General features: G+C 44.6%; 2 long non-coding RNA genes and 1 pseudogene across 3 annotated transcripts; 1 reads left to right on the top strand and 2 right to left on the bottom strand.

Annotated features, from left to right (window-relative positions):
• Nucleotides 1–13,286: 13,286 nt before the first annotated feature.
• On the bottom strand, nucleotides 13,287–14,885 carry LOC123185739 (uncharacterized). The gene is made up of 3 exons (XR_006493478.1): nucleotides 14,759–14,885; nucleotides 13,639–13,887; nucleotides 13,287–13,540 (listed from the first exon to the last, which is right to left on the bottom strand). It is a non-coding gene; the product is annotated as an uncharacterized lncRNA (long non-coding RNA).
• A 1,331-nt stretch (nucleotides 14,886–16,216) lies between these two features.
• On the top strand, nucleotides 16,217–19,928 carry LOC123189846 (uncharacterized). Of its 2 annotated transcripts, XR_006496019.1 has the most exons (5): nucleotides 16,217–17,116; nucleotides 18,005–18,151; nucleotides 18,234–18,352; nucleotides 18,502–18,667; nucleotides 19,157–19,928. It is a non-coding gene; the product is annotated as an uncharacterized lncRNA (long non-coding RNA). The 2 variants fall into 2 exon arrangements; XR_006496018.1 differs by having other exon boundaries at nucleotides 16,217–18,151.
• A 564-nt stretch (nucleotides 19,929–20,492) lies between these two features.
• Nucleotides 20,493–22,532, bottom strand: LOC123189845 (putative serpin-Z8; annotated as a pseudogene).
• Between the last annotated feature and the right edge of the window lie 2,827 nt (nucleotides 22,533–25,359).

The following is a 25,359-nucleotide window of genomic DNA, read 5'->3' as shown; positions in this document are numbered from 1 at the left end:
GTCAAAAGTAGTTTTGATGCATGATATAGGCCTTAGGCACTTGTATGAGTAGTTGCTATCAATATTATTGAGTTTGGTTTACTTTTATTTTGAAGTTACTAAAAAATTTCAGAATTTTTCAGAGGAAGAAATATGCTTAGGAAAATGTTCCAAGGTGGTTCTTCAAGGAAGCAAGGACCCAGGCTTGCAATGCGTGATGCTGATGACGAGCCACCAAGAGACGCTCCAGTGCGTCCTTGTGAATGGTCTTCTGAGAACTTTATGGATCGAGCGGGAATTAAGGAAGAATTCAACGCATATTTGTGTAACGCTGATCTCGTGAGCTTCGAGGAAGAGAAGTGCAACCAGTATCACAACCTCACCAGTACCTTTGTGAGGAGGTTTGAATTTTCAACTTCATGTAATTCTCCAACTGTCTTGTTTGATCTTTATGATAATTCTTACACTATGGACTTAGAGGATTTTACAACTGCATGCAAACTTCCACAATGGGGTAGTATAAGGGATCCTCGCAAATCTGAATTTAGAGATTTTCCTGCTAGCATAACTATGGGAGAATCTAGAGATATTACACAAGCTACCATATGGATCATTCACTTTCCTGCTATACATTACTTTGCTCTCTTCATAGGTAGATGCATTAATGGTAAAGATGAGGCATGTCACATGTGTGTCCCTGACCTCAGTTTTCTTAGGAGTGTTGTGTTAGGAGATAAATCTTATAATTTGGGAGCCATTGTTGCACGTAGGTTGCATCTTAATAGATTTAATGGAGATTTATTTGTAGGAATTTATGCAACCCGCATCGCTAATTTTCTTGGTGTAGCCATACGCGAAGATGATATTGAATTACCTCCTGCTTATCTAGATTTTAATGCTATGGTTCACCACCAGTTTGTCGAGAGGAACGAATCACCTCTCCAGTATCGACTAATCTTTGACAGACATCGTGTTGTCCGTATTACTCTCCCTGCTCCTGCCTTCTTTGATTATCAGGCAAGAGGAAGATATACTATTACCAGAGAGGAGGCAGATGAGTATGAGAGGAGAGAGGAGGCCGCTCGTCGCCACGTTGCAGCTCAGCAGGTGATAGCCGCTGCATCGCAGTACGACCCCAGCTACTATTATGGATATCCACCAGGCTAGCCGTGGCCATAGACCAACTTAGGCCAAAAGCCTAAGCTTGGGGGAGTACGTATTTCCCACCGGCATTACATTTATGTTCACACACTCATTGCTAGATGTCGGTGCTCATACTTTTTCATTGTATCATCCATGCTAGTTTAATTTCCTTTTTATGCTTTCTTCTTGTGTGTTTAATAAACCTTAAGAAAAACCAAAAAAATTAGTTGTAGCTTTTAATCAGTTTAATTTCCATGCTTGTAGTAGTAATTAAAAAGAAAACCCAAAAATAGTTCTTGTTCTTCTTTTGCTTGTTGGGAGCTTTCCCGTGTAAATAGTTTTATTTCTTTTCTTTTCTTTGGGGGTCGATAGGAGAAGACCATGATTAAATTGTTGAAGTGGCTCTTGTATGCATTATTGTTGATCTGACAAAAGAGCCCATATTGCCTTGTCTTCTCATGTTTATTGAATGCCTGCAGATTCCAGCTTAGTCCAATGCACATGCACTATTATTATTCACATCGTTCGGTCGTGCAAGTGAAACGCGATTATGATGATATATGATGGACTGACTGAGATGAGAAAAGCTGGTATGAACTCGACCTCTTTTGTTTTTGCAAATATGATTAGTTCATCGGTCCTGATTCAGCCTATTATGAATAAACATGTTTGCGATGACAACTAGAGATCATAGTTTCTTGTGCCATGCTTGATTAGCTATGAGTTATAATGGTTTACCTTGCGTGCCAACATGCTATTGAGATAGTTATGATGTGGTATGATAGGGTGGTATCCTCCTCTGAATGATTTAAGTGACTTGACTTGGCGCATGTTCACGCATGTAGTTGAAACAAAATCAACATAGCCTTCACGATATTTATGTTCATGGTGGATTATATCCTACTCATGCTTGCATTCGGTGTTGATTAATTTTAATGCATGTTCATGACTGTTGTCGCTCTCTAGCTGGTCGCTTCCCAGTCTTTTGCTAGCCTTCACATGTACTAAGCGGGAATACTGCTTGTGCATCCAATCCCTTAAACCCCAAAGTTATTCCACATGAGTCCACTATACCTACCTATATACGGTATCTACCTGCCGTTCCAAGTAAATTTGTATGTGCCAAACTCTAAACCTTTAAATAAATATCCTGGTTTGTATGCTCGAATGGCTCATGTATCAACTAGGGTTGTCCGTATCTCCATGTTAGGCGGGTTATTCTCAGGAGGAGTGGACTCCGCTCCTCACTCACGAGATAAATGGCTGGTCACCGGGATGCCCAGCCCCATGCTTTATGCAAACTAAATCAAAATAATTGCAAAGAAAACTCCCCCTGGGACTCTTGTTAGTTGGAGGCACTCGTTGTTTCGAGCAAGCCATGGATTGATGCTTGTTGGTGGAAGGGGGAGTATAAACTTTACCATTCTGTTTGGGAACCGCCTATAATGTGTGTAGCATGGAAGATATCACCATCTCTTGGTTGTTATGTTGACAATGAAAGTATATCGCTCAAAATATTATTCACCTCTGTTTCAAAACCGAGCTCTGGCACCTCTACAAATCCCTGCTTCCCTCTGCGAAGGGCCTATCTATTTACTTTTATGCTGAGTCATCATCCTCTTATTAAAAAGCACTAGTTGGAGAGCACCGCTGTCATTTGCATTCATTACTGTTAGTCTATATTGAGTATGACTTGACTGGATCTCTTTTACCATGAATTACAATGTCTAGTCAGTCCTTGGTCTTTAAAGGTGCTCTGCATTTATGTTTTGCGGTCTCAGAAAGGGCTAGCGAGATACCACCTTGTTATATCATATTTATGATTGTTTTGAGAAAGTGTTGTCATCCGAGATTTATTATTATGGCTCACTAGTTGATTATGCTATTGCTATGAGTAAACTTGAAACCTATGCGTTATTGCAAATGTGGTTAGTTATAATCTTTGCTGAAAACTTGAATGTTGGCTTTACATATTTACAACAAGAAGAGCAAACAGAGTTTGTAAAAGCTTTTCTTTATCACTTTCAGTTTGTCAACTGAATTGCTTGAGGACAAGCAAAGGTTTAAGCTTGGGGGAGTTGATACGTCTCCGTCGTATCTACTTTTCCAAACACTTTTGCCCTTGTTTTGGACTCTAACTCGGAATGACCTGAAACTTCACGGAGCCACTTTTCAGAAAATATGAAAAATACCTGCAAATGATGAAGGCCAGGGGGCCCACCACCTCTCCACGAGGGTGGGGGGCGCGCATACCCCCCTAGGGCGCGCCCCCCTACCTCGTGGGCCCCCTGTTGCCTCTCCGACTCCAAATCCAACTCCAACTCCATATATTGTGTTTCAGGGAGAGAAAAATCAGGGAGAAGAAATCATCACGTTTTACGATACAGAGCCGCCGCCAAGCCCTAAAACCTCTCGGGAGGGCTGATCTGGAGTCCGTTCGGGGCTCCGGAGAGGGGAATCCGTCGCCATCGTCATCATCAACCATCCTCCATCACCAATTTCATGATGATCACCGCCGTGCGTGAGTAATTCCATCGTAGGCTTGCTGGACGGTGATGGGTTGGATGGGATCGATCATGTAATCGAGTTAGTTTTGTTAGGGTTTGACCCCTAGTGTCCACTATGTTCTAAGATTGATGTTGCTATGACTTTGCTATGCTTAATGCTTGTCACTAGGGCCCGAGTGCCATGATTTCAGATCTGAACCTATTATGTTTTCATCAATATATGAGAGTTCTTGATCCTATCTTGCAAGTCTATAGTCACCTATTATGTGTTATGATCCGTTAACCCCGAAGTGACAATAATCGGGATACTTACTGGTGATGACCGTAGTTTGAGGAGTTCATGTATTCACTATGTGTTAATGCTTTATTCCGGTTCTCTATCAAAAGGAGGCCTTAATATCCCTTAGTTTCCGTAAGGACCCCGCTGCCACGGGAGGGTAGGACAAAAGATGTCATGCAAGTTCTTTTCCATAAGCACGTATGACTATGCTCGGAATACATGCCTACATTTTATCAATGAACTGGAGCTAGTTCTGTGTCACCCTAGGTTATGACTGTTACATGATGAGCCGCATCCGGCATAATTCTCCATCACCGACCCATTGCCTTATGAGTTTTTCCTATATTGTCCTTCATTATTTACTTTCCCGTTGTTGTTGCTATCATCACTACAAAATACCAAGAACATTACTTTTACTACTGTTACCTTTTTCTACCATTACCACTACTATCATATTACTTTGTTACTAAACACTTTGCTGCAGATATTAAGTTTCCAGGTGTGGCTGAATTGACAACTCAGCTGCTAATACTTGAGAATATTCTTTGGCTCCCCTTGTGTCGAATCAATAAATTTGGGTTGAATACTTTACCCTCGAAAACTGTTGCGATCCCCTATACTTGTGTGTTATCATTAACAACTCTAAAAGATGCTTTAGGGCAGAATAGTACCAAATTCATAATATGCATATGATGATTTTTCCGGACTTGTTGCTTGTTGTTCCGGCCTCATTTAAACTTGCCTAGATAAGTAGTTTTATTATGCTCCACCCCTTGCCATGCTAACCAACATTTAATTTTGTTGAGTACTTAAACGGGAGAGAACTAAATAATTGTTGTGGTGTTTCGTCAATATGCAACTCGTTGCATATTGAGCTCCACTTAATTTGTAGTATTGCTTGTTGCACTTTGCCATGCCATGAATCATTAAAATGGACATGCATCATACTTAATTGTGCATCATTCCATGTTTATGTGATGGTTATTTACCATGTTTTTTGCTTCTTTTCGGTGTTGCTTCTTCTTGTTAGTTCCAGTAACGTCGCGTTTGTGAGGATTCGTTCGACTACGTCTGTTTGTCTTCTTCATGGACTCGTTCTCCTTCCTTGCGGGACCTCAGGAAAGATGACCATACCCTCGAAATCACTTCTATCTTTGCTTTCTAGTTGTTCGCTCTATCGCTATGTCGCGCTATCTACCACTTGTTTATCATGCCTCCCATATTGCCATGTCAAGCCTCTAACCGCCTTCCTAGCAAACCGTTGTTTGGCTATGTTACCGCTTTTGCTCAGCCCCTCTTATAGCGTTGCTAGTTGCAGGTGAAGTTGAAGTTTGTTTCATGTTGGTACATGGATATGTGGGGATACCACAATATCTCTTATTTTAAATAATGCATCTATATACTTGGTAAAGGGTGGAAGGCTCGGCCTTATGCCTGGTGTTTTGTTCCACTCTTGTCGCCCTAGTTTCCGTCATACCAGTGTTATGTTCCTTGATTTTGTGTTCCTTACGCGGTTGGGTGTTATGGGAACCCCTTGACAGCTCGCTTTGAATAAAACTCCTCCAGCAAGGCCCAACCTTGGTTTAACATTTGCCACCTAAGACTTTTCCCTTGGGTTCTGCAGACTCAAGGGTCATGCATCTTTATTTTAACCCCCGGGCCAGTTCTCCTCTGAGTGTTGGTCCAAAACAGATCCACTTGCGTTGCCGCCCCTAGCCAACTTGGGGTATCTTCGGTTGGCATACGTAGTGTTCATCTGGTGTGCCTTGAGAACGAGATATGTGCGACTCCTATTGGGATTTGTCGGCACATCGGGCGGCTTTGCTGGTCTTGTTTTAACATTGTCGAAATGTCTTGTAATCGGGATTCCGAGACTGGCCGGGTCTTTCCAGGAGAAGGAATATCCTTCGTTGACCGTGAGAGCTTGTGATGGGCTAAATTGGGACACCCCTGCAGGGTTTAAACTTTCAAAAGCCGTGCCCACGGTTATGTGGCAGATGGGAATTTGTTAATATCCGGTTGTAGAGAACTTGGCACTTGACTTAATTAAAATGCATCAACCGCGTGTGTAGCCGTGATGGTCTCTTTTCGGCGAAGTCCGGGAAGTGAACACGATTTTGGGTTATGTTTGAGCGTAAGTAGTTTCAGGATCACTTCTTGATCACTTCTAGCTTCAAGACCGTTGCGTTGCTTCTCTTCTCGCTCTTATTTGCATATGTTAGCCACCATACTTGCTTAGTGCTTGCTGCAGCTCCACCTCATTACCTTATCCTACCCATAAGCTTAAATAGTCTTGATCTCGTGGGTGTGAGATTTCTGAGTCCTCATGACTCACGGATACTTCCAATAGTTGCAGGTGCCGATGATACCAGCGCAGGTGACGCAACCGAGCTCAAGTGGGAGCTCGATGAAGATCTTGTTCGTTGTTTTGTGTCTTTTCCGGTTGATCAGTAGTGGTGCTCAGTTGGGGACGATCGGGGATCTAGCTTTTGGGGTTGTCTTCTTTTATTTTGGTTCTGTAGTCGGACCTTAATTGTACTCTGGATGATGTATGTTTAACTTGTTATTTGTGTGAAGTGGCGATTGTAAGCCAACTCTTTATCCCTTTCTTATTCAGTACATGGGATAGTGTGAAGATTACCCCTCTTGCGACAAAACTACCATGTGGCTATGCCTCTAAGTCGTGCCCCGACACGTGGGAGATATAGCCACATTGTGGGTGTTTCACACATCACTAGTTAAAGTTTTTATCTCTCCAAACCCACTTTTATAAAAAAATTCAACAAGATTTTCACCCTCAAATTATGGGGACGCCTTATACCTAAACTTGACTCTTATTCAGTCCCCTTATCATCAAGTTTAATATTACTAAACAAGGAATCAATAGAAGAAACACCAATCATCTTAACATCTTCATCATTACTATCTTATACAGATTCCGGCTTAGCTGCCATTTGATTTACTAACGTAGCTTGTGCATTGGATATTTTTCCTAGCAAATTTTAAGTATGAGTATACTGAGATTGGAGATTAGCAACTTCTTTGCTGACATGATCAAGTTGTTTCGTTATAGCATCTAACAAAACAGAGTGTTATTTAAGCTCTTCGGTAAAAAATTATTGTGCTCATATTGCATAGTCATGTATTCTTTAGTATTTTTCTCAATCTCAATCAAGATGTTGGGATAGGGAACATCATAATACTTTCTCTGAGACACTAAGACTACGCAAACAAAATCGCAAGCAAATAAAAGATCAAACAAGAAAAAGGCAAATGAAAAATATTTTGTATTTTTGTGAAAAAAATTAGAAGTGGGGGAGATGAAAACGAGAGGCAAATGGTAAATAAAGTAATTGCAAGGAGATGAGAGTTTATGCATGGTTACTTGGTAAATGCTGATGATGTCTCCTCGGCAATGGCGCCAAAAATTCTTCCTGATTGCTTGTAATCTGCGTTGGTATTTCCCCGAAGAAGAAAGGATGATGCAGCACAACAAAGGTAAGTATTTCCCTTAGTTAGGAAACCAAGGTTATCAATCCAGTAAGAGAACCAAGGAACACTATGTAAATAGCACCTGCACACAAACAACAAAAATTTGCAACCCAACGCGTAAGAGGGGTTGTCAATCCCTCAATGGTATCGAGATAGATTAAATTATATAGGTTTTGATAAATAGATCTAACAAAAATACAAAATAAAATAAAGAAAAAGAAAAATTGCAGCAAGGTACTTTAGATTTAATATATGATAGGAAATAGACCCGGGGGCTGTAATTTTCAAGAGTCTTCTCCCAAGAAAATAACATACGTGGGTAAACAAATTACTGTTGGATAATTCAAAGAAAAGCAAATAATTATGACGATATCCAAGGCATTGATCATGTATATAGGCATAATGTCCAAGATTAGTAGACCGACTCCTGCCTGCGTCTACTACTATTACTCCACACATCAACCACCATCTAACATGCATCTAGTGTATTAAGTTCATGCAAAAACGGAGTAATGCAATAAGAACAATGACATGATGTAGACAAGATAAACTCACATATGAATAAACCCCATCTTTTTACCCTTAATAGCAACGATACATGCGTGTCATGTCTCTTTCTGTCACTGAGATTGAGCACCGCAAGATCGAACCCATCACAAAGCACATCTTCCCATGGCAAGATAAATCAATCTAGTTGGCCAAACCAAACCAATAAATTGGAGAAGAAATATGAGGCTATAATAATCATGCATAAAAGAGTTCAGCAAAGACTCAAATAATATTCATGGATAGAACTGATCATAAGCTCACAATTCATCGGATGTCAACAAACACACCGCAAAAAAGTGTTACATCAAATAGATCTCCAAGAACATCAAGGAGAACATTGTATTGAAGATCAAAAAAAGAGAAGAAGCCATCTAGCTACTAACTACGGACCCGTAGGTCTATGGTAAACTACTCACGCATCATCGGTGGGGCAGTATGGATGATGAAGAACCCCTCCGTGATTGTTGCCCCCTCCGGCAGAGTGCGGAAAAAGCCTCTAGATTGGATCTCATGGTTCTGGAACTTGCAGCGGCGGAAAAAGTGTTTCGTCGACCTCCCTAGGGTTTTGGGGATTTTAGAGTATTTATAAAGGTGGAGGTAGGTCAAGGGGGTGCCCGTGGGCCCCACTACCCACCAGGGCGCACCTGAGGTCCCTGGCGCGCCCTGTTGCCTAGTGGTCCCCACGAGCGTCCCCTCGTGCCCTCCAGAAGCTTCTTGGGTGTTTCCTGCCAGAAAAAATCTCCAAAAAGTTTTGTGGCATTTGGACTTCGTTTGGTATTGATATTCTGCAAAGTAAAAAAAGAAGCAAAAAACAACAACTAACAATAGGTACTATGTCAATAGGTTAGTCCCAAAAAATAATATAAAGTTGTTAGTAAATGTATATAAAACATCCAAGATTGATCATATAACAACATGGAACATTAAAAAATTATAGATATGTTGGAGACGTATCAGCTTCCTCTTGACTTCATGAATGACCTCATGGAGCACCAGGATCCCATCCAAGATATACCGACCCTTAATGAACACGGTCTGGTTCGGGTGGGTAATTTGGGGACTCCGAAGACAAGCCTGCAACATCAGCCTTCAGGTGCAGGACTTGAATCTCCGTGAGAAGGGCCCCCTTATGGATCTTGAGGTCACGACCTAAATTGGCTCCCCACCCCTTCATGAATTGTCTAGATCGCTTAGCCAGGAAGTGCCACTCATCCACAGCCGACATCTGACGATGGGGCTCCGACCGTGCGGCCACCCAATGGTTGTTCACCGCTCCGATGAATCCGGGTTGCCGAAGCCAAAAGGATTCAAAGCAAAACCTCGAGGGAGGCCTAGGACGGTCATCACTGGAGGAAAGAAGCAGGGGCACGTGGGTCGAGCCGATGCGGGTGATGGTCCACAGGCACGCAAGGGGGAACCGAAGTTCCCACTCCGGGGACACGAATACGCGGTCAAGGACACTCTGGGCTGGGTCCAACTGGCGGTTTGTCCACGTAAACCTTGCCCCACCCTATCTAACTCCCGGATGCCGAGATCGGCTATCCAATCATTGAATCGCTGCTGGATCTCGCAAGTCGCTCTTTTTATATTGGTATAGATAGTACATCTGTCCACAATACTAAACATTTGTAGTTGATATATTGCCTACAATCTACTCTTTTAAAAATTAAGATATATATGGTGCACAAATAGTTTCCCTCTTCTTTAGATAGAATCCTTGCAGTGTCTAGGATTTGTTGTATTTTAAAATCTAGCTGAAAAGTCGACTTACTCTGTTCATGGCATTTACACCTGAATCCAAAGATTTGCTAGGGGAGAATTTTACTTCGTCCAAATTATGAAAATAGTTTTTCAGTCAAGCATTTTTTAAGCATGTTCAAGAAATAACGATCAGAAATAGAAATATCTTTTGGTGTATTTTCCTATGTGTGCTATCGTACAACAATCATAGTTTTTGGTCTCTATCTACCCACAGGCATGTCTGACGGAGTATTGTTTCTCCAATATCTTCTTTATTCTCTTGAGTTTGCTTTATTGCGCTTGAATCATTTATTAGATTGTGATGTTTTGCATGTTACATACTAGCCACAAATGATTGACATTATTATTACTAGACATTGTTGGCGCATGTAGTTAGTGCCACAGCCAGTCCCTATTCAGAAATCAGAACTAAATATAAATTTAAGATTGAAGAGCAACATATGTGATTACAATATAGTTTTCATGTGCTACTTTAAATTTGTCAAGATTACACTACAACAGTTTGGGGTCTATACTTCAGACTGAGCAGTACTGTGAGTGGGTTTTTGTTGGCATGCTCATTAAAACATACAACGGTAGCATTTTTCCCTTTTGATTTTTAGCGTGCCAATTATTTGTTGATCATTCTGCCATGTTTAACTGTTTATGCCTCTGCTACTGTTTCCTTGTTAAGATACTGTGGATGAATGATGCAGCTTCTTTATCCTAGCTGCAAAGTTTCTTCAAAGAGCTTGTGATGGTGAATTGCAACATTTAGGTAAACAAGTCGAAGTTTAGTGTAGACTCGGATTAGGCCCTGAAACTGACAAAAAATCTGTTCATGTTAAATAAACTTCCTCGATCCTGCCAAGCTTTGCTTTCTTTTATGTTCTATAAATTATTTATTCATGATAACTGAATGAACCTATTCTTAATATCAACTCAAGCTCGCTAAAAATTAATCGCCACCCCACAGTGGATATATAATGCAGATATATTTGATACCCCCTCTGGCAGTCTGGTTCACCAAAAAAAATACATTTTGGACAATAAGATGGTCTTCGTGATGCAACTTTAGCCACTAATTTCTACTGTGATATAGGTACAAAACCCAAGTTTTGAAGACAAAGCTATACTATGATTTTCAAGTTTTCGATCTAAATATTTGGAACAAATATTAGTCGTATTTTCAAAATTTTGACTGAAAGTCTGTTCAAAGCATCGCTTAATTGTAAAATGAATAAGTATGAAGTTCTCTGTGTTGTATGCATTGGACCTTAACAACTTTCTACAGTAAAACAAGGTATACTGAGTAGCAAATTCACTATTCATGTCTCAGCATACATCACCTATTTTGTCCCTGTAGTTTTTTACTTCAAAAGTTCCACTACAAAGAATTTCCATTCGTATAAGAAATTGTGAAGTTCTGTGTGATAATTTACAAACATCTGTGATGCATACGATCTGTCAATTTTTTTTCTAATTTTGAACATGGATTATGAACCTTCTTTCTTTTTTCGAAAAGTGGATTATGAACCTTCTGTGTCTCTGTGTGTGTGTGTGCATCTGCGTATGCATTGTTTTAGCAATTTATGCTCCTCTCTTTGTCTTTAACTCTTCATTATGAAAACTGGATGACCTATGGAGAGCCAATCTCATGTGTCACATGTGCAAATGCCCCAAACTTTGGAAGTTTCACATATGTTAAATGATTTCGGGCATGTTAAATGATTTCTGCAACATGCATATGATTTTCCCAAGTTCTTTCAAGAATTTAGCTCAAGGTATACATACATTGGAGGAACAAATTTGCGAAGGCATTATACTAGCTAGATTTACAATTGATAACTATAATCTATGCTCTAAGCTGACTGTTCTACTTGAGTTTAAAACCAGTGGTATCATCTTCAGATACCAGTTTCAGCGAGTAAATTGCATAAAACGATCACTTTGAGGGCTAGGTTTGCGAAAAATACTGGGATACATTTTCGCTGCAGAAAACACCACATCTCGCGTAATGGTCTTGCAAAAACCACTGATCGGCGGATCTGACTCGTTTAAGTGCGTTTATGACAGATGAGTCCCACTTTTCGCTGATGTGGCATACCGTTTTACCAAAAAAAAAATGCTAGATGGGTAAAAAAGAGAAAACCCCCTCAACAATTTTCCCCTGTGCTGCCCAAGACCTTCCACTGTCCGGCGACCACAGACAGCCGCCACCGCACTCCCGCACTTGCCTGGCCGGCCGTGCGCGCCCCTGCTCGGCCGCCCGCGCGCGCCCCTGCGCCGCCGCGCTCACCTCCTGCCCGGTCGCCCGCGCTCCTGGCCTCTGCCCGGCCGCGCGCCCCCTCCATGCTAGCCGCGCCACCGCCGCCCTGCTCTGCCCGCGCCCGCCGCTCTACAAGCCGCGCCACCGCCGCACTGCTCCACACATGCCCCATCTCCCTAGATCGATCTCGAGCTCGGGAGGACGGCAGCCGTTGCGGGAATACGAGGGGGGTGCTGGAGCTCCGCCGCTGCTGCTTGCTCCGGTGCGAGTTCGGGAGGACGGCGGCCGTGGCGGGAATACGAGGACGGTGCTGGAGCTCCGCTGTTGCTGCTTGCTCCGGTGCGAGCTCGGGAGGACGACGACCGTGGCGGGAATACGACGGCGGCCGTGCGGGGGAAAGAGAGTGGAGGGAGGAAGGAGACGGGAAGAAGGGGAGGGAGCTGATTGCTTTTTTCTATTTGATTTAGGGGTGTCTGTGCAAAATATATGGACTAGTTTGTAAATTTAGATTAAAATTGATCTACCACGAAATGTTACGCCATGTAGGCAAAAAAGGGGCTGATATGTCATAATCTCACTTAACAGAGCCAGATCCACCGATCAGTGGTTTTTGCAAGACCATTACGCGAGATGTGGTGTTTTCTGCAGCAAAAATGTATCCTAGTGTTTTTCACAACCCTACCCCTTAAAGTGGTGGTTTTATGCAATTTACTCAGTTTCAGCTGTACTGCAATTCTATAAGCAGAAGCAGGTTGTCTTCAGTGATCACTAAAGGTCTGGGCAGAGTTATCTGTTATCTGTTATTGTTTTTTGGGTGGTGGTGATCGATACTTCTAACCAATCCCACAGCTTTTTGGTGCTGTTGAAGCTAACGGTGTTCTTTCTGTTTCATGTGCTTCTCTGCACAGATAGATGGATGCTATGTTGTTGGCGACCTTCAAAAGATGGCGCAAGGAGGAGCTGCCGGGCGATACGTCGACCGCACAATTCGCATGAAGGAAATTAAATTACAAGAACTAGTACTTGTTGAAAATTTGTATTCTGATTTCGTCATGTCGCTCTCACACTGTAAACCTGAGATTCTCTGTTTTCACGCACAAAGAGTCAGAAGCCTTAACCGGTTTGTATTCTCTTTTTGTCACCTCGCTCTCACGCCCTAAAAACTGAGAGTTTCTGTTTTCATGAACAAAAGAGTCAAAGCCTAAATGTAAGAAGTATAGAATGCATGATCTAGAACAGAACATATTCCTGTTTTGGCACTATACCAGATTCAGTGCACAACCCAAAATTCATAGTACATCAATGAGTTTACTACCCGAGCTGACTAATTAGTACTGCAGTGCTTCATTAACCTGCTACAATCAACCGGAATTCAAGGTAAGGTTTGAGAGTATTGTCATGGCTGATACTCCTATCCAAACTGATTGAAGAACAGCTCAAGAATCTCTATAGATTGTGGCATAGAAATTTGTGCCTGCAGATATCTCTTCTGTTTCTAGCTCTCACCCAGCAACCTTTACTTTGGCACCGATAACCTTTCCTCTTCTGCATCTTGTGAACTTTTCTGAGATGACGCTCGATCTAAAGGGAAGATAAACATATTTTGGTGATTAGATATATGTGACAATATGATATTGGTAATTCATAGATGATAAGACAGAACAAATAGAGAAAGGGACCTCAATCTCTTTGTTGGCAATTTCAGCAACCGGGTCCCTCCGCTCCAAGTAGCAAATTAGGCACAAAGTTTTACTTCTATCCTTACTCTTGATCTCCTTATTTTTTATCCAGTAGCTGAGATGCATCTCATCGTCTTCTTCTCTTCCATTATACTCCTCATCACCTGTTTCTTCTTCTCTTTCACTATCCTCCTCCTCGTCCATCCTCTCGATACCCAAATCATCATCTTCTTCTTCTCTTTTACCATGCTACAAAATTATCATTTGATTCAGTACTTGCACGGCTCTCTACCACTCCAGCCCGCACTCAAGAAACATTCAATTTGTACGTGCTACCATAATTAATTAATCATATATGTACAACATTTTGACTCGAAATATTAATTAAAGGATTTTACTACAGGGGCAACTAACTGGTGCAGGCCATTATAGCAGTAGTATCAAAAGAAAACCCAGCAGCTTAGGAAAATAAGCCAAAAGCGTGTGCATTTGCTTGTATGCTTGAACAGAACATCATACTGAATTGCACCTTAAGCTTGTAGTTGTATGCTTGTACAACATTAGGAGTATACTAGTTGATGTTAAGCAGAAAGGGAGAATGATAAAACATGACTAGCTTTGTCTACAGACAATGTTGTGGAATTGAGCATAAGGTACATACAACTTTGGAGAGGACCATTTTCACTTGGTCAGGTAATATCAAAAGAAAAGTCAGCAGCTTAGGAAAACACACCAAAAGTGTGTGCATTTGCTTGTATGCTTTGAACAGAAATCACATTGAATTGCACTAACACAATATCTGAAGTTAATTGTGCGGTGCACTAACGAAACACCACATTGAAACCTGAAGTTAATTTGGAGGTACAGAGAGCTTTGGAGAGCTCCATTTTCACGTGGTTAGGTGATATCAGAAGAAAAGTCAGCAGCTTAGGAAAGCATACCAAAAGTGAGTGCATTTGCTGGTATGCTTGAACAGAACATCATATTGAGTTGCACTAACACAATATCTGAAGTCGACTGAGGCGATGCACTAACGAAACACCACATTGAAACCTGAAAGTGAATTCTCTGAACCCATATGCATACAGATTAGTGAAGATCGAAGGATCAACGATTGTACCTGGACAGTAATTCGCGGAGGAGTGGACTTGGAATTGGAAGGAGCCGAAGCAGCGGCAGGGCACGGAGGAGATCGACGATCGTGACGCTGAGGCGTCTGACGAGAAGGCGTCCAGCGCGGCTGCTGTTGAACAGAACATCATATTGATGTTAAGCAGAAAGACGACTAGCTTATGACCATAGATTGATAACATATAAGTTGATGTTGATGTTGATGTTAAGGGGATCAACATAAGCATTTTCTTTCCAATTGGCATCAAAAATATCTGAAGTGAAGTTTCTGAACAATCACTAAGGAAGTATCTGACGAAAACATCACACTGAAACCTGAAATGAAGTATCTGAACCGATATGCGTACAGCTGATTACTGAAGATTGAACATGAGCAGGATCAAGCGATCGTACCTGGTGCAGCGATTCGCGGCGGAGTCGGCTTGGAACGAGTCGACGCAGGGTACGCTGGAGCATGATGCTGAGGCGTCGGCCGAGAAGGGCCTGCCGTCCAGCTCCAGCGCGGCGGCTGCTTCTTGGGCTCATGCCTGTGCTGGGCGGTAGGGGCGAGTCCTTGGGCAGGACGCTCGTCCCGTCCGCCATGCCGCTTCTTTCCTGCTACTATCTGCCAACCTTCCGTGTCGGTCTCGGCGGTGGGGAGCTCCTGGTCCTGGGTGGCGGCGATGGTGACCGGAGGGGCCAACGACCCGCGCTCGCCCAGCGCATCTTCCTGCTTGAGCGTCCCTTGGGCCTGGTTCTTGGCCTTGCTCATTCGGGCCTCCTCGACGACGACGGCGGGCACGACCGCGGGGATCTCCTGGGCGGCGGCGATGATGATGACTGGAGGGGCGAGCGTGCTGTCCTGGGAGGCAGGATCGTCCTGACCCTCTTGCTTCAGCTCCGGTGAATTGATCGCGGCTTGGTTCTTGTTCTTGCCCCTTCGGCGGCGGCGCCCTTTGTTGGTTTCGGCCTTGGCCTCGTCGCCCGCGACGGCGTCCACGACCTCGGGGTCGTGCGGCGGGGGCGGCGGAGGGACAAGCGTGGGCTCACCGGGGCCGGCGTGCCCTACCTTGGCGCCTCGCCGGTTCTTGGTCAGGCGGCCCAAGAACAGGCGAAACCCCTGCACCCAGGTGGTGCTCGGACTCCCCGGAGTCTCCCGATCAGCCATTGCGAAGCGCGAAACGGGAAACGGGGGGAGGAAGAGGGTTGTGGCTGTGGCTGTTCGGAGCGAGGAGGAGGAGGAGGAGGAGCAGGAGCAGGAGGAGGGCTGTGGCTGTTGCAGAGACAGGGAGGAAAAGGGAGCACGAGCGGGAGAGGACGAAGAAGAGCAACGGAATTTAACAGAAAAAGGGATTGGGCTCTCTCTAACTCTCTCTAGTATGAAGACTATGGGCTCGACCCAGTGCGGCCCAGTCTATAGTTTTTTTTCCTTCTATAAGTAGTATCATTTTTCTTTTTGGTTAGAAAAATCTTTTTTTCGTTTCTGAGATGAGAGGTGGGGCGCTCGTCTCTCCGGGCTCCGGCGACGGCCGTGCCAGGCAGCAGCGGCTGCGCGGGCCGAGCAGCCGGAGTGTCGGCCCCATCCCGTTGTGTTTAGTCAGTCACCGTATCGTGGGCCCGTGACCGGGAGCGACCAAACAGGAATCGCAATCCTCCTGATTTGGGTCCGACCTAACCGTCGCCACTCGCTCGCTCCAAACCCTAGCTAGCTACCTACCTCGCGCCGCCGTCTCCGGCGCCCTCGGCCCTTCCGCTGCGTCAAACCGCCGGTGGCTGCGCGAGGTTCCCCTCCCCAGCGTGGCGCTCTTCAGCATCGCCGCCCACCCCGAGGGCGCCGGCCTCCGCAACGTCTTCAGCTCATCCCGGACAGTGAGGTGAGTAGTCCCCAACAGCGGGCGCCGTACCAGATGGTGGCTGCTTTGGGGGCGAGCTCCGAGTGCCTGCTCATAGGTGAAAAATACTCGGGGATCAGTGTTGCTGTTTCTCCAAGGTGGAATCATCATATATCCTCCTTTGTTAGTTTCTGTTATGCTTCTGAGTTGTATGACTAGATCATTAGTAACAGATTCTGTAAGTTGTTCTGTATGCAAGATGGTGGCAGAGTGAGTATGATCTTTCAGATTTTGCCTCTTGCATACAAGATGGATCTGGCATTCTGGCTTAATCTTTGATATCTGTTGTTGTTGGTTCTTTTCGAAATGCAACTTCAGTATCACACAATGCACTAAGACCTGATGGACCACCGTCCTGGTCCTTTCAAAATTGTGATGGTGGATCAGACAGGAAGTTGCTCTGCATTGGAAAAAGGAAGAAGCAAGAGCTAGGGTGCCCTCTCCTCTCCTGCTTGGCGTGTTAAATGGAGTTGCAGGTCTCACTTGAATGAAACATTGGTTTGATATTCATATCTCATTGTCGGGTTCATTGACTACAAGCTCTCTGCCTCTCATTGCACCTGCTGATTATGGTCTTGCAAGTTTAAAATGCATGCTGGCTTGCTGAGTAATAGTGCAGTGAAATGAATTCCTTGAGATTATATGTTCTGGAATTAGTATTGTAATTCTTATGTGACCAGGATAAATAGTTCTTCAACCTATGATGTAAGAGCCCTTCTGGTTATAGTAAACACGATTCAGTAAAAATAGTGGCCCTTCATTCCTGAAGTTTTCTCTGGATGCAGGTGCTAGATATACTCTAATTGATACGTAGTGCATATTTATTTTAGAATCCGAAGATAGTTGTTGTGGCACGCTTCATGTCTGCAAGTTTACTAGAGGCAGTAAGATTACCTTATTGTCACCACAACGGAAGTGAATCCTCGCCAACAGATCTGACACCTCCTGTTTGGTAGTAGAATAGCCTTATTGTCATAGGCTTAGCGAGCTGGACGTGTCCATTCAATCATTTTCATTTTATTATACATGCAATTATCTATTCCTGGTTACAGAAGAAACTGATCAAATTGATGATTTCGACAGCAGCAATTTCTTGAAGTGATGGATGCATGGCATAGTTACTACTACTATTTATAAAATCATTCACTACGATATACTGTTCATAATAATTTTGTCCTAATACGCTGGGCTGAATGCACCTACTTTCACTCTTTATAACAAGGGTGGTCTGAAGTCTCTACTTGACTACTCGATGCAAGTTTCGGTTACTGTTTACAATCATTCAGTGATATTACAATATCCCCGTTCATAAGGATTTTGTCCTAATACTCTTGACTGAATGCAGCTGCTTTTGCTCTTTACAGCGAACAACCAACATCGCAATTTACAAATCTCTACTTGACTACTCAGATAGGATGTCTCAAGTTAATGCACCTGAAACATCTGATTGATGAATTATGAGGATGATCCTATTGTACACATCTTACTTGGATGGAATTGACGTTCGTGACGTATGATATCTGGTTTGCTTTTCTATACCGTCTTGCATGTGACATTTTTCCTTAATCCAAAGATAATTGTTATTTGGATTAGGCACATCGGAGCTTATAGAAGAAGACAGCAGCCAGCAGGGCTGGGTGCAATGCAATCATGCAAGCTAAAGTTATGTTATGGATTATGGGAGTGATATGAATGCCCGGCAACTATCTCTGGTTGGTTACACTGTACCGATAGTTTTTAGGCTTCAAAGCTTCAGAATGCAATCACTATCATGAGGCAGATACTTTTTGATCTTTTTTTTCAAGTTAATAGGTTCGTTATATTTTGATCTTTGATCTCTGTTATGGATACGGTTTTGTAGGTTGGGAAGTTGTGAGTTTGTATATCACCAATGTTATATGTGCCACACCATCATTATTTATGAAATTGGCATCTTTCCTATTTAGAGAAGTTGTGCTATTTCCGCAAAATAGATTATGTTCAACTATGTATTTATCAAAGGCAGTAAGCTTCACTTTCTCCCTAAGGTATGTGGGTTTCCCTTATAGAGCTGTTATCTCCGAAGAACATTTGGTGAATAGAGAAAGGTGTTTATGAGATTGTCATTTGCATGTTTAGGCTATCCAACCTAGCAGGGATAGAAGTTTGAATCTCTGGACTTGTATTTTTTTTTGTGTGTGTTAGGAACAGCACTAGCATAGTAATTAATTTTGATGGTCCAAAAATAACGTTGACATAGTGAAGGGCTTGCGCCATATGAAAAATTTATTTGGTAACTACATTGTCGTGCCACATGGATTGGATGTCAACACGGTATTGATCTCACCCAGTACACCATTTGTAATAATAACCACCGCAAATCAAAATTTTGTCTATGTATCTAACTGGCTGTGATCGGAGTTAGATCATTTTCTGGTAGAAGGAAAGACATGATCTTATCTACAACTTTAGGCAGTAGGAATCATTGGATCATTTTGCATTAATGGTGTTAGTTTTTTGTGGCGGGTGTTTTGCAGGCATCCCTTCCCAAAGCAGAGCCAAATTTATCTGACATGTAATGCAATCAGATTGTGGTGTTGCTTACATTTCAGCTTGTAGCTGAGGACTGAAATAGGCTGAGAATGGAAAGTGGGTTAATTAAATACGCCAAGACTGCAACTGTTATCTATGGATGAAATAACCAAACCAACTCGCAAGAAAACAGTCTCCATGGTCTGAATGTCCAAACAGCGAACGCATATATGCTTTGCTCTCATGGGCAGGGCTTCAGGAGACAGGGGCCTCGATGCGCTGAAGAGAGGGGCTGAGCTGCTGAGGACCGATTCTGTGGATCTGATGAGAGTCCTTGGAGATGCTACTGGCGACAACCCTGCGGTAACAAAGTGAAGGTTTTGCTGTTGCTGCATTTGGCTCGGTGTTTGGGTCTTGGGGGATGTCTTTTGCGATCATCCTGGTTACCTTTCCGTATGTAATGAAGTGGTTGTGATACTGTGATTCCAGCTATGCCTTTTCCCTTTCCAGTTATACTGTGATTAGAGCTTTGACATAAATAGGGGGCTGGTATGATCTCCTTGCTCTCGTGGTGTTGTTGTCGAGCCTGAGGGCCTGACCTTCTTTCTATTTTTGGGTTATGTATGAGGTGGAGTTTTGAAGTTTCCTGTAGTGACTTGTTCAGTTCTGTGATCGTTAGCATGCGTGCTTCGATGGAAAAAAAAAACATGCGTAGATGTTGGCTGGGGTGAATATGTGTCGTGATTATTTTTATTAATTTGAGAAATTGGAATTCAAGGTGATGCTCCTTTCCTAGAAAAAAGGTTATGATTTTCCTGTTAGGGTTAAGTTGTAGAGTAGTGCTGTCAGGTATTTGCCCCGTAGTGCGGCACCAATTGCAGTATCACACAGCGGGTTTCCTGGCAATGCCTTGAACTTTGATTTGTTCCTTTTCTGCCTTCTACTATTGTTTTAGGGACAATGCCAGGCTTCGGTCCACTGCTCGGAAGCCCTGATCGGGGCGGTCTCCCGTGCCGCTAGATCGCGCTCTTGGGTCGCATGGAGTGGGCCAGCCCTCTCGCCAGCGCAACGCCCCACCCCACAGCGGGGGGAAAATCCCCTACATCTCCCGCATGCCTAGCTCCGCTGCTCGCCCGTGTGACATGGTGGAATTAAACGCTACAAAGCTACTACTTGAATGACTGCCATGCACACAGTTCCTCTCTTGAAAATCAAATGAAACAAAAGGAACAGAGTACATTCACATAATCATATAGAAAAAACAACGTGAAACCACATCATTATTGTTACGCCAACCAGGATCCGGATCCAAATCAAAGCAAAATCATCATTCATCACGGGAACAAAAAACAAAAGTATGAGCCTGAGTCACTAAGACGACCTAGTCCTCGTTGGACGGGTCGAGAACGTGCCCCGCAAAGACAACTGCGTCGGTCGCCTCCTCCACTATGAAGTACGCAATCGGGTGGTCGGCTACAAAATCCACAGGAGGCGGCGGCGGCGGCCGCCGCGTGACAGAACATCCTATGTCCACATACATCATGGAGACGGCAGCAGCTACGGTGCCCTCTCGATGACCGCCTTGTGGATGACGTCACTCAGGACCAATGGCAAGTCAGATCCATCACGCTCCACCATGTCAGACAGATCGGCTTGGTCGCTGAACGGCAACTGAAGCCCGAGCTTCTTCAGAATGGCGACGACGCTGCTGTGGAAGGACAGCTTGAACTTGGGCACCCGCAACTCCCTAACCTCGATCTTCCTCTTGGCTAGGTGCCTGTGCAGGAAGCCAGGTTGGGATGCTATGGTGTCGACCAGGTTCGGTAAGCCGTCGAAGGCGTCAGGGAGGAAGATGCACATAGAAAACTGTGTGCGCTTGTTACGATCGGCGTGCCGTCCTGTCAACAAGTTAGCCAGATGTTATGCATGCATTAGTATGACCCGCGAGGGGAAGGATCGAGACTGTGACTCGACGGACGAATTACCTTGCCCTTGAGCCATTTGCTACCGGAGAGATCGAGACTGTGACTCGACGGACGGATTATCTTGCCCTTGAGCCATTTGGTACCGGAGTTTGAGCACCTTGAACCCTTTGTGCACGGCGATGAACTGGGAGCTCCAGCTCTGCATGAAGGGCACGTCGACGGTGCGGCCGTCGAGACGGTGGAACAGCTTGTTGGCGGTGGCCTCCTTGTAGAACGGATCCTCCCACTCGCCCTTGAAGTATATAGCGTTGCCGAGCACGACGCGGGTGTACGGCGTTATGGATCCCGGGCCAAGGACGGAGCCGATCAGGTTTCCCGTGGCCTGCGCCACCCACGCGTTGATCTGACCCCGTGCCGCCTCCGGATTGTCGCGGAAGTCGACGGTGTTGGCGTCCGCCTTGTACGCGCTCGCGGCGGCGTGGCGGTAGGCTGGCTTCAGCGGACAGGTGAGGTCGGTCCAGACGCCGCACGCGAACGCGACGCGCGGCCCGCCGGACTCGGAGTGGTCCTCGAGCGCGTCCTCCGCCACGCCGGAGAGGAACTCGTCCAGCGCGGCGCGGGACGGCGCGCCGAGGGCGCCGAGTATCTCGTCCTGGGTGGCGCCCCGGGCGCCGGCGGCCAGGAGCGCGAGCGCCGCGTAGATGGACAGCGGCGATAACACCAGGTTGCTGCTCCCCGCGTTGTCATCCTCGGCGAGGCGGCTCACGAGGCTGGCGGCCAGCGCCGCCAGGCCGCCGGAGCAGGACGGCGTCGTGTCCCCCGTCACTCTACAGTAGGGCACACCCGTCGCTTCCATCGCCTGCTTTTGAGACGGAAAGAGAACCGCGTAGAGAAACGACGATCGGTTCTTCACCGTGACGGCGAGGCGGCTTGCGAGGCTGGCCGCGAGCGCCGCCAGGCCGCCGGAGCAGGACGGCGTCGTGTCCCCCGTCACTTCCATCGCTTGCTTTCGAGATCGAGACGGAGAGAAAATCTCGTAGAGAAACGACGATCGGTTCTTCACCGTGATGCACGCTAGTCACAAGAATCGGCTCTATTTATGTGATGCTCGGTGCATACGTGACAAGTCTGGCTCATCGAGGATCCCTTTCCTAGTTTCCTTGCCTGCTTGCAGATTAAGAAATCACGAATCAAATCACAAATCACAAACAGACTTTCCTTTCCACTCCTTTTTTCCTAATATCGTACGTAGAATACTTATGCTCAGCAGATTCACAAATCACAATCTGCCTACATAAAACACCAATCACATCCAGTGACCTCCTCAGATGCCGCGTCGGCAGGCGGCGATCTCCACCTTGCTCCTGCCCTTCCCAGAGTGGCGAGGTCCTGGAATGGCACTCGATGATGGATGACAGCAGTGTTTGGACATATATACCCCGGACCAGCTTGTAAAAGGAACTAGTTTGCGGTAAGCGTATGCGTCGTTGCAGAGACACGTGCGTGTTTATATAGCACAATGAGTACATGCGGCGGTAGGTTGTTGGAGTCTTGACCCATCCTCCAAGCTATACAAGAGATAGGATCAATATCTTCCTAACAACCTGCCTTGATTACAAGATACACACGCACACAATATCATGACCTATGTGTCACGTCTAACTATACAAACTAACTATCAAGCCTATCATTTAACATCCTCCCTCAATCGCAACATGTGAAGGTTTAGATTGTTCTTGAAGGCTTGAAGTTGTCGAGCTTGCAAGGGTTTTGTAAAACCATCAGCAATTTGATCACCTGTTGGAATGAACCGTACTTCCAACAATTTCTGTGCAACTCTTTCTTGAACAAAATGATAATCAATTTCTATATGCTTTGTTCTTGCATGAAATACAGGATTCGCAGAAAGATAAGTTGCTCCAAGATTATCACACCACAACTGAGAGACATGTGACCTCCCAATGCCTAATTCATTAAGCAAAGTTTCTATCCACATCACCTCAGCAGTTGCATTTGCCAGAGATTTATACTCTGCTTCTGTGCTTGATCGGGACACAGTTGCTTGTTTCTTTGCATTCCAGGATATGAGGTTTGAACCAAGAAAGATAGCAAAACCACCAGTGGACCTCCTATCATCAGGACATCCAGCCCAATCAGCATCTGAAAAGGCACTCACTGCTGTTGAAGAAGATTTACATAATCTCAGCCCTGTTTCAACACTTCCTTGAAGGTACCTCAAAATCCTTTTTACAGCTGTCCAATGTACTGTGGTAGGAGCATGTAGAAACTGACAAACCTTGTTAACAGAGAAGGAAATATCTGGCCTTGTTAAGGTTAAATATTGAAGTGCACCAACTATACTTCTATACTTTGTTCCTTCCTCTGGACTCAACAACACTCCTTCATGCAATGACAATTTTTCAGTTGTAGACATGGGTGTGTTGGAGGGTTTGCAGTCTTTCATACCTACACGCTTGATTACATCTCTGGCATTTTTTTCTTGAGTTAGTACTATACCATCATGCACCTTTTTAACTCCAATTCCTAGGAAATAATGAAGCTCTCCTAGATCCTTAAGAGCAAACTCATTTTTCAACTGTTTTAACAATGCTGAGGTGGCTTCTGAAGATGAACTAGCAACAATTATGTCATCAACATAAATTAACATGTATATTATCACCTTTCCTTTTTTTAAAGAAGAACAGAGAAGTATCTCCCTTGGAAGCTCAAAACCCAAGTTGTTGTAGTTTAGTGCTTAGCCTCGAGTACCAAGCTCTAGGGGCTTGTTTGAGACCATATAAAGCCTTGTCCAGCTTGCACACATGATTAGGTTTAGAACCATCTTCAAACCCAGGTGGTTGTCTCATATAGACTTCCTCTTCGAGAACGCCGTGTAAGAACGCATTCTGCACATCCAATTGGCGAAGATTCCATCCCCTGGAAATAGCAACAGACAAAACAAGTCTGATAGTAGCAGCTTTAACAACTGGACTAAAGGTGTCCTCATAATCAATACCATATCGTTGTTTAAAGCCTTTAGCTACTAGCCTAGCCTTGTATCTATCTATTGTGCCATCAGGTCTTTTCTTGATTTTATATACCCATTTACAATCTATAACATTCCTCCCTTGCTTGCAAGGAACTAAGTGCCACGTTTGGTTTTTCATGAGTGCATCATACTCAATATTCATAGCATTTTTCCAACTTGCATTGTTTAACACTTCGGTCAAATTATGTGGTTCTCCAGTGGAAGCAAAATTTGCAAACTTGAAATTTCTTTCATACCTGACCGTCCCATCCTTGTATGTTGAAGGCTTTACAATACCTTTTTGTGATCTTGTTGTTACACGTTGTGGCATAGAGTCAACAGGCGCAGAAGATTCCGATCCGCTACCTCGTACTGGATTAGACCGAGCCAGCGTAGACGAATCCTCCTCGGCTGCTGCGCGCCTGGGCTGGCTCCGATCCCGCGCCTGTGGGCCTGGAGAAAGCGACCCACCGCCAGCCGACAGCACGCGATCCACTGTCCGACTGCCATCATTGCCTCGGGCGACAGGGTCCCTGCCCCCACTCGATCCTCGACAACTGTCACGTGAGGGAGAGGAATCCACCGCGCCGCCCGACCGGGGACAGGACCCAGACGACGTGTCGCTCGCTGAGTGGGCCGCCGCGGAATCTAGAGGGGGCGGCATCTGTGGCACCACCAGATCCTCCTCGGGATCGTTTTCCACGCCAAATCCGACGGGATCAGCGTCAGCAGGCGGATCCTCCTCATGTCCTGCGCCTGGCTGTATATGAACTTGTTACTGCTGCATAAAATCACGGTTTGGGGCTGCGTTTTTTTACCACCGCTGCCACCATTGTTAGTAAGGCTATCACACAAATGATCATCAGTACTATTTTCACTCCCCTCATCAGTTGGATTCAAGAGTTCTGGCGGCAATAAGAGAATTTCAGAACGTAATCTGGCTCCGGCATTGGGATGTAGAGTGGAGAAGGGAAATATATTTTCGTCAAAGACTACATCCCTGGAAATATACACACGTCCTGTAGAGATATCAAGACAAACCCTTATGAAGATTGCTATATCCGAGAAAAGCACATTGCTTAGATCTGAATTGAAGCTTGTGCTTATTATATGGCTGAAGATTAGGCCAACAAGCGCAACCAAAGATTCTAAGAGCTGAATAGTTGGGTTTTTCATGATACAATCTTTCAAGAGGAGTTTTGAAGTTGATAACCTTACTAGGTAGACGATTGATCAAGTATGTAGCATCAATGAA

The sequence above is a fragment of the Triticum aestivum genome, chromosome 2A (genome assembly GCF_018294505.1).
Source record: "Triticum aestivum cultivar Chinese Spring chromosome 2A, IWGSC CS RefSeq v2.1, whole genome shotgun sequence".
Lineage (NCBI taxonomy): Eukaryota > Viridiplantae > Streptophyta > Magnoliopsida > Poales > Poaceae > Triticum > Triticum aestivum.
This window is presented reverse-complemented; position numbering and strand designations above follow the sequence as displayed.